The sequence below is a fragment of the Spinacia oleracea genome, chromosome 4, assembly GCF_020520425.1.
Source record: "Spinacia oleracea cultivar Varoflay chromosome 4, BTI_SOV_V1, whole genome shotgun sequence".
In the NCBI taxonomy this organism is placed as follows: Eukaryota; Viridiplantae; Streptophyta; class Magnoliopsida; order Caryophyllales; family Amaranthaceae; genus Spinacia; species Spinacia oleracea.
The window spans coordinates 76986356-76991792 of record NC_079490.1 but is presented as its reverse complement, the minus strand read 5'-3'; the positions used below and the strand labels follow the sequence as shown (position 1 = coordinate 76991792).

Here is a 5437-nt window from a genome sequence, read left to right as displayed (position 1 = left end):
CTCGCCTAGCTTACGAATATTCGCGATACGATATACGATTCGATGCAAGGTCGTATCGTATAATACGTTTTACAACTAATCCCGAAAAGCTATTAAATGAATTTCCGATTCATTTAATCCGGTGATCTGTTACGTGTCATTGGTGTGACCTTGTAGGTTCAGTCAAGTGTAAGCTGTGAGTTTAATATCCATTAGAACTCACTGATCGGAAGCATTGCTCCAGCTAGCTGTTCCGATCACTTGATCTCACTGAATTAATTGTTCGCAATTAATCTGAACCTTGGTATCACTACCTAAAAAAACCCAAAAGAAACCACCTAAAAAATACATAAGAGACCTCATGAGAGGTGGTCTTAGAATCACAGGTCTCTTAGGTTAAGAAACCACTTTTTTAGGGTGGTTTCTTTGTTAAAAATAAGAAACCACCTTTCCTAAAAAGGTGGTTATTTATATACAAAAATTATTATTTAATTATCCTATATAAGGAACCACTTATTCTAGAAAATTGGTTTCTTTATAAAATCAAAAAAGCCACCTCCAATCGAAAAGAGGTTTCTTTGATTTTATTTAAGAAACCAACTTTCCATAAAAGAGGTCTCTTATATTTTTCTGGGCATAAATAATTAATAAACCTAAAAAACCACTTATTACGAGGAAGAGGTTTCTTTTTTCTTTTTTCTTTTTTCTTTTTGCATTGATTTTTTGGCGTTGAATGTGTACTGATGCACGTCATTTTTTTGGCATAAAATTGTATTGTACGTACGACCCTATATATCAGGTTCGAGTCCTGTAGCTATTTTTTGCCACCTAATAGTAAATTCTTATTTTAATACCAAAATCATTCAAATCTTTCATTAATCGTAAAAATATTACAAAAAATGTTAACATTTCAAGGATGATTAATGTTTCATCCTATAAACTTATCGAAAAAGAAATACAAAGTACAAAATTTTAATATTAAAATGATAAGCATATTTCGGTATCTCCATAATCCATACCACCTTCAGATTCCTCACCCACTATTTATTCTTGAACACATATGTAACCGCCTACTCCTTCAACTCGCCAATCTTCGCTTGAGAATAAGTAATAGGCACTCCACTATAGTACTACAAAACATCAAACAAAATGGATTAAAAAAAAGTATTACAAAACACGACAAAAATACACTATGTAAAAACAGTATAATCCTACACATTGTCACTATCAAGTGAAATTAGCATACTAATGTATCCCCAGTTAAAAAAGAAATTAGCGTACTAATGAGCATCATAAGTCACTTCAATAGTCTAACAGAGCCAATCAAGTCAATTTAGTAATAACCACCTCAAGTCCAACACAAAAAATTAGACATAGGAACAGTAAAAGATAATTGCCTAGCACTTCTATACATGGCATTGACTCAATGACGCTTACAAAAGTCACACAAAGAGATTCACGAGTCCAGTTCTGGGATTCTAGTAAAGCAGTTGTGAAAGAGTAATAACAACCTGTATGAAAAATAATGGGAGTGTTTATGCGTGAAACATTGCATCAAATAGCAAGACACCAGGAACTCGTAATGAAGAAAAACGGAACTACCTGCATAGCTTTTCCAAGGCAATCTCCTCTCCTCTTCCTTTAAAGAACAGACTGCAGTAAGGTAAAAGAGTTTATTATTTTCAGCAGGAGTTATAGGACCGACTAACTGAAATAAATAAAATCGATTTTTCACCTGATCTATCCTCCTAGTTGTTGTCTCTTGACAGTTGACAGAGTCACATCAAGGAACCGCTCATAGTTACCCAAGTCGAAGTCAAAATTTTATGGAAACACACAATGGGTGAATTAAAATTTTAACAGACTTGAATATAAAAACATGTTCAACAAAAATTAAGCTAAATACAAGAACAAAACATTGCAGGAATGAAATAGTAAAACTACAGGAAGTATCATATTTGACTAATGTACCAAGTTGTAGGTAAAATAAAAATGGAGAGCCATCTAAATAAGACAAGAATCCAACATACAAGGATTCCAGTAAACTTGAAAGCAAATGATAATGCCAGAAATAAATCAACAAAACAGAGTTCCCAATGTTTGTTGTTTAACACAGATAACTTTACTCTCCTTATGAATCTAGATTATGAATCAGGGGATCCATCTATTATATATTCTTGTGTAGCCCTTGTGGCAGCTACCTCCATCTCTAAATTTGATATTTTTTATCTAGGGTTCTGCATTAGTTACAAGGTCAATTAACATCCTAGCATTAACAAATTGTTGTTTGCTAAACAAAGTTGCAGAAAATAAACCAGTGCAAAAAAAGGAAGTTAGCTTACTATACAACATGATGCGTCTTATAAACTTCACCAAATATACTTTTAGGCTCATTATTCCTATACTTATGCAACAAAAAAGAGATTTCTACAGGTCAGAAGAACGTAACTACAGTTCTAAATTAAAAGATAAGTTACTACATTAATTAGTAAGATTGCTAAAACAGAATTTGGGGCGCAAATAATGTAGGAAGTTTACTACACCCCAATTCATTCACAAATCCTCTTTCCTAACCAATTACTTTAATAGCCAAACTGTGTTGTAGTAGGCATGCTGTCGCTCATGTTATGGCCTTGAGGCAATTTTTTAAGCAAAGTGGTAGTAACAAGTTTAGCAGCATAACTCATAGAAGTGATGGCAATGATCAAGAGTTGTGGTTACAGAAAGGAAGTGGTCGTCGGCAACTGCAGGCCCACTACAAGGGAAGGTTGGACTTTAGTAGAGGATAGAAGATTAATCGTCTCCGCTAGGTCAATGAACAAGGACCAATTCTAGAAGTTATAAACCTGAAACCTCTAAGCTTGTGCCTCAAGAAGTAGACCGAACAATATGCTGAAAGTTTTCGTGGCAAAACCAAAAACCTAAATAACAAATTAACCAAAAAGGAAAATCAATGGGCTTGATATTGTTGATACCTCGAAACAAGAATTCAAAGCCCTGAATCAACGTGAATGGGGATAAAACAGTAAGTGGTAGTCCAATTATCTATCCGTACTTGAAACATTAAGAAAGGCTCTTTATTAAAAGACCAAATCCAGCAGGAATATAATAAAACTAAAAGTTGATGAGATGATTAAACGCCATGTTTGACAAACCACTCAAAATTCTGGTGCAAATTCTTCAATTAAAATGAAAACGTCTGTTTATTGAATTAAAATAATGCCACATGAAATTTTTAAGCATGATACAACTTTTCGTGGTAGCATGTTTCAAGCTTGTACTCAGTTAAAGGCCATGCGAAAACACAACAGAAACCTTATCACTCGGAACAGGGGATTCTACAAAGACTATAAACTTAATAGTTGAAGGGTTACATCCCTTCTTCTTCCCCCCTCCTCCTGGTACATTTCCCCTCCATACAATCATACTTAGATACAGTTATGCAGGCACAACCATTGAACACATTCAAAATCACAGATACCGCGTGCAACACATTGCATCAGTTTAACAAGTATTCATGTATATAAAAAACTAGGAGTTTTGCATTTAAAAATTACTAAAAACAAGAGCAAAGTGTTGTAAAAAGGACACAAGGGCAAACCTGCAATAACAGCTATCTTTGAATTGATAGCTTCCTTCCGGGAAATGTCTTTTAATTTGTTCCAGAATTTAGTTATGTCACCTTTCCAGCAGCTGCAAATAATCTTTCATCTCCAGTAAGTGCCAAACCTTGAATTTTTTTTGAAGCACCAGAATATTGATGAAGAAAAAATTCATGAAACCACAGGAGATCTAGGTGATCCTTCAGGAAAGTTACAAGCTCTTGAGGATTCTCTTCCCTAGCTTTGGAAGTTTTGGAAATTGTCCATTCTCATACATTTGCTTGAAAACAAAATAACTGAACCCTCCTCTTGATCCCATGCTTCTTAATTGTGATTCTTAATTGCCGGTTACACATACTTTGTTACTTTGTTGTTTTCCAATTTTACACCGGAATACAACTCCATATTACTTTGCATAAACGTCACTTGTAAGAACATTAAAAATCACAATTACCCTAACATTAAGAAAGCTAAAGACTAATATTTGAGCTAAAAATTAACAATACATGACATTTCACTGACCTACAAGCTAAAGTTGTCACTTTATCAATCTTGATTTCTACAAGTAACACAAAAGAAACTTCGTTTATGCGTGCAGAGAGGCAACAACCAGATGCTCAAAATGCTACAGAATGCAGCAAAATAATAAAAAACTTAATTCATGTAATCTAAAATTATTGGGTTGGGTTGCCAAATTACCTAAAAGAAATCGATTGGTGGGGGCAATAAAATTGCGAGAGAACAAACAAATTGAACATGAGACTTCTCTTAATTATAAACTCAATTCGAACTATAATTCAACAAACAGATTGAATATGTGACTTCTCTTAGTTATTAGATGTTATACAATTAGAACTACCAATCAAACACTTATGAAACCCCAATTAACTTCTCAGTTCAGGCCATTCTCCCTTCTTCTTTTCACGATTTTGTTTCCCAAATTATAAATCAAAGTTCAAATCCTAAATTTCAATAATTTTAATTTTCATTGTTAAACTATCAATTTCAATTGAATTTATAGCACAACCTTAAAATCAACCAATTACACAAAACAAAATATAAAAATGGATGAAAAATACATACTATACCCAGAGAAGAAGAGCAATCGTAATTAACACACACGACATACCAATTAATTAATACTGATTCAAAGAAAAAAATAAGAGAGAAACCTCAAGAAGAAAAGCACAATTTTCGGGGACGTGACGGTGGAGACAATGGTTAGGTTTTTCTCTAACTCCAAAAACAAAGCAACTAAATCAAAACCATTACAGCAACGAAATTGCAGTTCGCCGGTGACAATACCCTAGCGAAGAGAAAAAGATGGAGGAGTTTTCTAGGTTGGTGGCGGTGATAGACATTGGTTATTGAAGAGATCGAAGCAAAGAAGATGGAGGGTTATGGGAAGTTTTTTCCTCTGACGGAATCATTGAGAAATATAAGCAGTCATGCCTAATTTTTTTTAGATTTTATAATTTTTTTTAGAGTAATAAGGAAGAAACCAGTTAACAAAAGAGGTCTCTTATCTAACTTTTTATTTTTTTCATAAACACAGAAACCGGTTAAAGAAAAGGGAAAAAAAAAAATTGGAAAAATATTTAGTAAATGAAAAGAGATCTCTTTTCTTTGAATGAGGTCTCTTACATCTCAATTAAAGAAACCACTTTTCTAAGATATTAGGTTTCCTTTATTAAGAAACCTCTTATTATATAAAAGAGGTCTCTTATTATTGATTCTTTTGGCCTATTTTGAGGTAGTGTATTAGACTTAATGCACCTTGGGTGAAGGACATATTTCCTTCAGTCTCCCACTTGTCATTCAGACAAGTGTGCATTCACATTCCCTTGTCACTTAGT

General features: G+C 33.6%; 1 long non-coding RNA gene across 3 annotated transcripts; it reads right to left on the bottom strand.

Annotated features, from left to right (window-relative positions):
* Positions 1-818: 818 nt before the first annotated feature.
* LOC110798389 (uncharacterized) lies at positions 819-5049 on the bottom strand. Of its 3 annotated transcripts, none has more exons than XR_008932729.1 (4): positions 4754-5049; positions 1715-3683; positions 1582-1632; positions 819-1109 (listed from the first exon to the last, which is right to left on the bottom strand). It is a non-coding gene; the product is annotated as an uncharacterized lncRNA (long non-coding RNA). The 3 variants fall into 3 exon arrangements; XR_008932728.1 differs by having other exon boundaries at positions 1715-3672; XR_002536065.2 differs by having other exon boundaries at positions 1715-5045.
* Positions 5050-5437: the final 388 nt, after the last annotated feature.